Below are 9956 nucleotides of genomic sequence, written 5' to 3'. Positions count from 1 at the left end.
GAGCGCCGTCCTCGAGACGCCCGCCTCCCGCTTCCGGCCGCCTTCTCAGCGTGTCTCCTGCCGCCATCCGGCACGCCCCTTGAGAGCTTTCCCACGGCTTATTGCCGCTCTAAAGAGTGTTTTCCTCAGCAGTTCTACCGCTCTAAAAGAGCTTCCGCGGCCATCGCCGCTCTAAAAGAGCCCCGCAATCGGCGCTATAACGGCGGCAGCATTGTTCCAAATGCCGCGCTACTCTTGTGGCACGTGCAGAGCCCCTCTGCACGATGACGACGGACACATAGAGTGTGTCGCGTGCCTGGGCAAGTCCCACGTCGACAGCACGTTCGCTGGAGCCTCATGTCCGCACTGCGAGAGCATGAGCCTCGGTTCTCTACGCTCGCGGGTCGCCTTCTTCACTGAAGGCGATCTCGCCGCTCGCGCCCTCCCATCTCCTTCCTCCCGCGAGCCGGCCAGGAAGAGACAGCGGGGTAGAGTGACTCAGGGCCCGGAGTTGTGCGAGCTCACGTCGGCCCAGCCCCCGCGTGCCTCGCCTTCTCCCTCAAGAGAACAATCCCCCGTCATGTTCTCCCGACCTGAGCAGCGTCCCTCTGCAGATGCGAGCAACCTCGTCTCGTTTGGAGGATCTGACAAAGAGCCGGATGACTCCATGTCTCTTGCGGCTTCCGAAGCGGACGGATGGGCTGGCGAGCCGGACGACCCCGCTCCCCCGCCCCCTCTGGAGCCCATCGATCATGGCCAGGGTATGGATGCCGAGCTCTTCCGCATCCTATCCAGAGCAGTGGAAGAGCTAGACCTCCATCGCGTAGCCGCCTGGATGAGTGGTTCCTGCCAGGCCGCCGCCAGGCCCCTCACCAGCGTTCTGCTCCATTTTTCCTGAGGTGCACGAGGAGCTTACGAAGTCGTGGCGCGCTCTGTACTCTGCCCGCCTCCACACGACACACCACCACTGATCTAGCCCTGCGGGTCACGAAGGCCACTGCCCAGGCCATCGGTCGTTCCATGGCCAGTCTGGTTGTGCTTGAGCGCCATCTTTGGCTCAACCTAATGGAAATTAAGGACCTGGATAAGACGGCCTTTCTGGATGCCCCGGTCTCCCCTTCCGGTCTTTTTGGGCCAGCGGTGGATGGTTTCACCGAGCGCTTCACAGCGGCGCAGAAGTCGTCTCAGGCCATGAGACACTTTCTGCCCAAGCAATCCAGCTCTGCCTCTGCTTCTAGCCACCCCAGGACTGCGCCGGCTCAGCAGACCAAACCTGCCCCATCCACCTCTCAAGCAGCGCCGCCTAAGGAGCATCGTCAGCGCCCTCGCCCTGCAAAGCGCCAATCCTCCTTGTCCTCCTCCTCAATGTCCCATTGCAACCGGACCACCCCAAAAGCTCCCTCGTGCAGTCTCCCCTCCGCCTCGTTTAATTCCGGGCGTGGGAGAAATGCTCTGTGTTGCAGCTGGGCCCACACATGTTGCGCCCAAACAAAACGCCATTTTCATGGCGAACACTATTTCACTCCCTCAAAGAGAGAGCAAATTTCCTCTTCCCCCTCCCTTGGTGTACGGCCCCCTACCCGGCCCCCCTTTCATCCGACATCATTCAACCCCTTGTCACTCGGGCCGAGGCCTGGCAGGCCATCCCCGACGTGTCAAGATGGATCCTCGGGATCATAACGCAGGGCTACGTTTGCACGACGGCCCCCTCGCTTTGGCAGGGTGCTTCAAACCTTGGTGAACTCGGACGACGCTCTCGTCCTCCGGGCCGAGGTCATGACCTTACTGAAGAAAGGGGCTATAGAAATAGTTCCCCCTTCAGAGAGCGAGACAGGCTTTTACACCCGTTACTTTCTGGTCCCTAAAAAGGATGGTGGCCTCAGGCCCATCCTAGATCTCAGACTTTTGAATCGCTCCCTCATGAGACAGAAGTTCAAAATGATGATGCTGAAGCAGATCCTCGCACAGATTTGTCACGAGGACTGGTTCTGCTCACTGGATCTGAAAGATGCATATTTTCACATCCAGATAGCCCCCCATCACAGACGATTCTTGAGATTTGCGTTTGAGGGGGTGGCATACCAATATACAGTCCTGCCCTTTGGGCTGTCTCTGGCTCCTCGCACTTTTACCAAGAGCATGAACGCAGCACTTTCCCCTCTGAGACAGATGGGAGTCCGGGTTCTGAATTACCTCGACGATTGGCTCATTTTGGCCCATTCGCGAGTCGAGCTGGAACACCACAGATCCGTGCTCCTCAGCCATCTTCAATGCCTGGGTCTCAGGGTCAACCTAGCCAAGAGCTCACTGCTCCCCAGCCAACACATTTCGTTTCTGGGGGCAGTTTTCGACTCAGTCCGCATGAGGTCGGTGGTCTCACCACAGCGTGCCCTGGCAATACAGCAGCTCTTCCAGAGGCTCTTAGGGCTGATGGCTTCCGCCTCCCCAGTTCTGCAGCTCGGCCTTCTTCGAATGCGGCCGCTGCAGTTCTGGCTGAAGTTCCGAGTCCCTCCACATGCCTGGCGGCACGGCCGCTTGTGTCTCAAGGTCAATCGGGCCTGTCTTTCAGCCCTGAAACCTTGGATGAACCCTGCTTGGTTCAGTCTTGGGGTACCCCTACAGGCGGTGTCACGAAGGACGGTGCTCTTGACGGACGCATCCAACTCAGGTTTGGGGGCTCTCTGCGAGGGCAGACCGGCCTTCGGCTCGTGGTCCCACGAAGAGAGCCATCTTCATATCAACTGCCTCAAAATGTTGGCAGTGATGAAAGCCCTGCAGGCGTTTCAGGTCCACTTGACGGGACGCCACATCCTAGTCCAATCGGACAGCATGACTGTGGTGTTGTACATAAATCACGAGGGTGGTCTTTCGTCCAGCCGCCTATGCGCTCTGGCGAAACGTCTTCTGGAATGGGCACTGCCAAGGCTTCAGTCGCTCAGGGCGACTCATATACCTGGCAAGACCAACCTGGGTGCAGATATGCTATCACGGAGCAACATCCCCTCAGACGAGTGGATGCTCCATCCCCAGACGGTTCTCAAGATTTGGGAGTTCTTCGGGAGGGCAGAGGTAGACCTCTTCGCCTCAGAAGACAACTCTCACTGCCCAACATATTTTTCAAAGGAAGTCGATGCGCTGGCCCACACCTGGCCCAGCACACTCCTTTACGCATTTCCCCCGATCGCACTGATCCCGCAGGTCATCAGGCGAGTCAGGGAAGACAGACGCAGAGTCCTTCTAGTGGCCCCGCTCTGGAGGAGCCAGACTTGGTCCTCAGAGCTGTTCAGGCTCTCCACGAAAGCCCCGTGGCCCATTTCCCTGAGACGGGATCTCCTCTCTCAGGCAAACAAAACAATCTGGCACCCCCAGCTAGAGCTCTGGGCTCTACACCTCTGGTCCCTTGATGGGAGTCGGCTGACCTCCCCAGGGACGTACTAGATACCATATCTCAGGCGAGAGCCCCGTCCACGAGACGCCTCTACGTGGTGTGTGCGTGAGTCCTTTATAGTCCAAGTGATGTGCAAAGCTGTATGTGGCGACAGGTTATTGGTGCAGAGTGTGAGCATGTGACTGGCTGGGGGAATGATGGGAATTGGAGTCCGGGAAGTGACAGAAACTGATGGTGATCATGACAATTACTTTATTATTTTCACACGCATATGTCGTGCTTCTCATGTGTACAGCGTCGGCCAATACTGAGCCGGCGTTCGGACGTAAACACGAAAGCCTGCACTGCGTTCACTATGTCATCTGTGTATGGCAACAGTTCAAATTGTTAAATAAAGTTATTTTTGTTTTGTTTTTGCACAGAAAATGTATTCTTGTTACTTCATAACATTAAGGTTGAACCACTGTAGTCACTTTAACAATTTTATTGATGCCTTTAATACCTTTTTGGACCTCATAAGGTGCAATGATGTGGCTGCCTATGTGTGGTTCAGAAACCCTCAGATTTCATCAAAAATATTTTAATTTGTTTTCAGAAGTTTCTGGACGGGAAGGTTTTTTTTTTTAAATGTTTTTGAAAGAAGTGTCTTCTGTTCAACAAGCTTTCATTTATTTGATCCAAAATACAGCAAAAACGTGATTGAAATATTTTTACAATTTAAAATATTTTTTTTGTATTTGAATTTTTTTTAAAACATAATTTATCTGAAATAGAAAGCTTTTGCATTATAAATGTCTTTACTGTCACTTTTGATCAATTTAATGCATCCTTGCTGAATAAAAGTGTTTTTACAAAAAGAAAAGAAACTCTTATTGAACCCAGACTTGATGTGTGTATATATATCTTATGTGAGTATATATGTGTACATAAATATATATAAAAATGTACTTGTATATAAAATATTTGACTATATATTACATCCTAAGAAAGATTAATATTTATTGATTTTTAGATGCAACCCCAACTCCAAACGTTCTTGGCAGCAGAACAAGACAAAATATAAAAATATAATTCAGAGTGATTTACCACAACTTTTTATTATTTTTGTGAATATTTTATCACAAATGCTTGTTTGCAGCAAATAGAAAAAAAGTGTGAAATTCGGAAAACTGGGGGAGGGCCACCTCCTCCAGAATACACTGTGGCGGAGGAGTTGGCTCTGAGTTCTAATAAGGGACGGCCCATTATGGATGGGGTTACAGGGGCTGTACAATCTGACCCTGGTGCTAGCTCCTCTAAGCAAGTGGCACTTGGTACGTGTGCAATGCAGTTTATTATTATTTATTTTTTTAATATAGGAGTTTTAAATGTGAATGACTGTATGTTCTGCAGTAGAGGGAAATACAGTGTCCCTGTTGAAGCCAGCACACAGTCTCTCACATAGAGGTCAGTATGCAGCAGACAGAGCACTGAACATAACCTGCTTTACAAGAGTTATGCTTTACATACTTTTATTTATTAGGGTGAAGTAAATGAGGACACTCTGTCTGTGTGGTCTGATACAGTTGCTGAACACTATGGGCTTTTTATGGCATAAAAGTGACTGGCCCTTATCCTTATCTCTCTTTTTTGTAGGATTTTGCACAACCTGCCCCTGAAACCTTTTCCTCAATGGGCTTCAGAAGAAATGTGAACAAGGTAAAACCTTTTACATAAATAGGAAGACATGCCATTTTGTGATTTGATTAACCTCCAGAAAACTTGTAATGATTATGTTTGTGGTGGAATTATGTTTCAGGTGGAAACAGACTCAGTCAGGGCCCTTTACAAAAGGAGCCTAGAACTGGACTGCACACTAAATGAGCTGGACTGTGAGCTGACGAGACTCCAAAAAAAAATAAATAAATAAATAATAATAATAAAAAACTGGAGATCTTTCTCCTTCCCATTGCCACAAAACTAATAAAATCCTTTTATTAAGTGAAATATTGTATGGTAATTGCATCTCTGTCAGCTGCGCCAGCTGGGTGGTCAAGTGTGATGGGGTCAATTTCATCGGGGAGATGTTGGTTTTGTGGTGGTAATTGCTCCTTTCTGATTGTGGCTATATTATGCAGAATGGCACATGCAGCTACAATCTGTGATGGTCGCTCTGGTGACACTCTTATGTGCCGTAAGCAGTTGAAACATGAATTTAGGATGCCAAAGGTCATCTCAAGCTTGACTGTCTCGATCTTGGTTTTACTGAGGGCCACATTGAAGCGGTTTTGTGGCCCTGGCTGAGGGTCAGGATGGGGGTTAGCAAAAACCTCTGGCATGCATAACCCCTGTCACCTACCAACAGGCCATCAAAAAGCCCTGTCATAGAACATAAAATGGGAAAATTGTGTAGGATTTGCTGTCACAATTAAAATGGACACTTTAAGTGTTTTGTACTGTACTAAATGTAACTTACCTTCCTCAAAGCGCTGACACAACACAGACTTGCGGAAAATTCTTGAGCCATGCACTGAGCCAGGCCATTTGGCATCCAAGCTTGTGATCACATTGATGATAACAAGTCATCTGTAGATTAAATGTACAGTAGACATTAAGGCTGTGAAAGGATTTTCTATTCAGATAAGCTGCCTCATGTTCTCCTAGAGCTGTGGAGATTGCAACATGTGTGCAGTCTAGTGTTCCTATGGCTCTAGGTATCCATCACAAGATTAAAATAATAGTTTTTAATCTTAAACAAGATTAAAAAGATTTAAAATCATTAACATGTACTTTATTGTGTAATGAATTTAGGTACTCAAATTGTTTTTTTTTTTGTTTTTTTTTTAGTTAATGTAAAAGGTTAAATTTGTTAATGTGATGTCACCCTGTATCTTACCGGCAATTTTATAAAAGCCCTCTTTTAAGGACATGGCCGATAAATGTCCGGGGAACACAGTGAAGCTGTAAATGTACCCCTGCAGTGAAAGGACCACCTTGCGAATGGTTCGACAAACCGTGTTGTTCCCTAGGTTCTCCGCATCACCGACCACATACAAGTATGTAGCCTACCACTTGCAAAAAAAAAAAAAAAAACGCAACACAATACACATCATTTGCGGTACAGTAAGGGCATGGCTTCGACGTGTCAAATTTTTATGTGCAGCTCATGAAGTTCGCAAAGATTCCTTCCGCGGAAAATCTATCTATCATACAAAAAAGTCTCAGGGAAGGCAAGGGGATTTTGTCTGTCCCTAAAAACTCCCTCTCTACAAAGTGCTCGTCTAACAATTTGCATGGAGATGTCCACAGGATTCGGAAGAAATCATTGTGAAGCCATTGCAACAGATGCTGGGAATTAGTTACGTCACCTATGCATTTCTTTGCTCACAGCTGATTGGTAAAACTTTGGTCTGAGATCGCAAATCCAGAGCGTAACCTGCCCTGGAGCAGGTTAGCCATGCAGCGTCAGATAACATGGCAACGAACACCGATTTAAGCGATTTATCGAGCAACTTTCATAGTACCTAAAAGCCAGGGTTGGCACAAGCTAATCTTAAACTTACCTGGCTAGCCAGCTAACCCGGCTTCATAGTACAGGCCCCAGGTCTTTAATGGACAAACGCAGGAGGTCAATATACATGGTACAACAGAGACGTATACAAAGACGACAATCAACAAAGACTGAGGGAGAACACAGGGAATATACAAGGCAAACAATGGGGCAAACAAGGCTATTTAAGAGAGACAGCTGGGACTAATAGAACTCAATCAAGGTAACCAAGGGGACAAACTAGTGGCGGGAAAACTGAACAAAAGAACACGTGACAAGGGACACATAAAGACTGAACAGTGATACATAATAGGCAGGTGTATGGAGCCCTGGGCATGACATGCAAGAAAAAAACAGTATGCTAAATTGTGCACACGATTTACTAATTTGTTCCCTCGATTTACTAAAACGTGTGCACAAGTTACTGTTTCGCTCCCTCGATTTACTTAAACGTGTGCGCAATTTAGTAAATCGAGGGAACAATTTAGTAAATCGTGTGCACAATTTAATTTTTTTCTTGCATGCCGTGTGGGGCTCCGTACAGGTGTGCTTTGTGGTTCTCCGCCTTATTTGAGGTGGAGACTTTCATCTTCATTTCTTCTGTTCAGTACACTGAGGTCAGACATGAGTAAAAGCATAATCACACTGGAGAGCTCCTTTAGAGAAGAAACTGAAATTGTAATTCTTATTGAAAGTGGCACTGACATAGCTTCTTTTTTTCATGTTTAATACTGTAAAGCTGCTTACCTCTAAGCAATCTATTGTTTTAAGTGCTATATAAACAAACATGACGTGTCTTGACCAGAGTATCAAATTGCAGAGCTTGTGCAAACATATCAATATCACTATGATCAGATGTTTTAACTCCTGTCATTTTTGTTGTGTTTATTTTGTTATTCAGAGAAGAACATATTTACAGTACATATTCATCTTAACTATTCATCTAGCAGTGTGGGTGGCATGGGGATGTTTGCTAACTGTATACCACTGCTCAAGTATTTCAAACTTCTTTTTACCCCTTATTGAAGAACGAAAAATAACTTTGTCGAGAGTATATCGGGCCTTTAGACATCACATAGCAAATAGGTCTTGGAGGCATGAAACCTTCAAGGACAGCGGGATCATCAGGGTCATTGTATCTGCTTCAGACAACAGGGTAATAGTCAGACGAAGAGCCTCACTGAAATAGTATGTACAACAGACGAGGATTATCTTAGGACTCACCAACATTGCTTTCCAGCTTTGCCGTTGCCTTTAGGTTTAACTTATCAAAGGCCTGACAAAGTCTTTTTCATTTAGTCTCCCCATCTCCAGACCTCCCTGTTCTGGCCAACAGCCACCATGCCCCCAGCTACCTCCCAACCTGCATCTGCGCAGGGTACGCTGGGCCAGAGAAACCAGATACAGTCACCCTCCTCTGGCCTGGTGTGCGTAAGGAGGGCAGGGGGTTTGGGGGATAGGGCCCTTACATCAGTGCCATGATATTAGCGGACGGATGGCTTATGCAGGGGTACTGACTGTGAGTAACAGACCCCCCCCCCATACACAAGCACATGTGGTGTCAATTACAAAAAAATTTTGTTTTTACCCACCGCCGGATGGAGAGGAAGGCTCTCTGGGCCGTCGTTTTTGGCAGGACAAGTAGGCAGCAACTCAATTTCGTATCAGCGTAATGGCATTTCGATCACACCATTGTTTACTGACTTTTAAACAAACAGTACATTAGAGGCTCTATGACGAACAACAAAAGGATGATAGTAACCGGAATGATCAAACTTCTCTCTTCTGTGTGAATATGTGTATACAGTGTATACTTTGGTTGATTTTCTGATTCTCAGTACGCTTCTATGTGTTTATACATAATAAACATGCTACACATGTTCATTTTAGTTTTGATTGGGGGGGGGGGGGGGGGGGGGGAATGAGGAAATTATTTTGTCTGGAAAGATGGAGTTCATGATACTAAGCATATTGACAACTCCTGCCGTAAACACATGAATCAGTAATCAGTTAATTATCTGAAAATTTGTCAGTATATAGCATACAAGCTATTCGCTTAAAACTTAAAATAAAGTTACCAGCTTAGAGAGGAGCAGCACAGTATTTTGGATGAGTTCATGAACTAGTGCCAAAGATAATAATGTTACATGTCGTGTTCCTGTGACCTAGTTTCCCGTTCTGTTTATTAGTTCATTTGATCCACCTGTGTCTTGTTAATTATCCCGTCACCTTGTTTAGCTCACTTTGTTAGTCACCTGTATATATACCCTGTGTTCTCCTTCACTCCTTGTCCGTTCTCGTTGTTGTCTACATGTGTGTATGCTATCTCCTGCGTTATTGATTAAAACCCTGTTCCTGTGGAAGTCTGTGTTTGCCGTGTCTCTTCAACTACAGCCACACGTAACGGAACAACGGACCAAAACAGTTTTTGCGGTGATTTTCTTTTTGTTTGTTTTTTCCCCTTTTTTCTCCATCACCATGGACCCTGCTGTTGCCCTTTTGTGCCTGGAGCAGAGGGACCACTCCCTGGAATCACACACCTTGGATTTTTTGGAGTTGGCGTGCCTCACACACTATCCTGACCGCTCGCTCTGCGTGTTCTACATCTCCAGCCTTAGTGAGCTGTCCCGGGCACGCCTCCCAGGGAGCGGTCCTCAGAAGGACTTCGCCACACTCATGGAATGGGTGCTGGTGAGTAACGACTCACCCTTCACCGTTGGCCCTGCGGAGGATGACTTCACCACCAGTCCCACTCCACTGCCAGAAGCCAGTCAGCCACCATCGACAAACGTCACAACGGAGATGTTTCACGTGCCCACCGCAGACCAAGGAGGCCAGCATGCCGCGATGGATGAGCCTTGACCGAGGAAAGGATCGGACAGTACCATCGCCCCGGAGCCAACCTCACAGCAAGGATCTGACCAGGTGCGCGAGCCGGTTACATCATCTGACGTCGAGGGAGTGCTTGCGGAGCTCAAGGGCTGGGAGGAAAGCTTCGCCCACAACACCACCACGATGGAAACAATGACTGACACTGGCAAATATGCTGAGGAACTGAAA

At 47.4% G+C, this 9956-nt stretch overlaps 1 pseudogene; it reads right to left on the bottom strand.

Annotated features, from left to right (window-relative positions):
- Window positions 1–5343: 5343 nt before the first annotated feature.
- LOC137030715 (putative nuclease HARBI1) lies at window positions 5344–6683 on the bottom strand (annotated as a pseudogene).
- Window positions 6684–9956: the final 3273 nt, after the last annotated feature.

This window comes from Chanodichthys erythropterus, chromosome 11, assembly GCF_024489055.1.
Source record: "Chanodichthys erythropterus isolate Z2021 chromosome 11, ASM2448905v1, whole genome shotgun sequence".
In the NCBI taxonomy this organism is placed as follows: Eukaryota; Metazoa; Chordata; class Actinopteri; order Cypriniformes; family Xenocyprididae; genus Chanodichthys; species Chanodichthys erythropterus.
The sequence above is the reverse complement of the archived record's forward strand: the minus strand, read 5'-3'. Positions and strand labels throughout refer to the sequence as shown.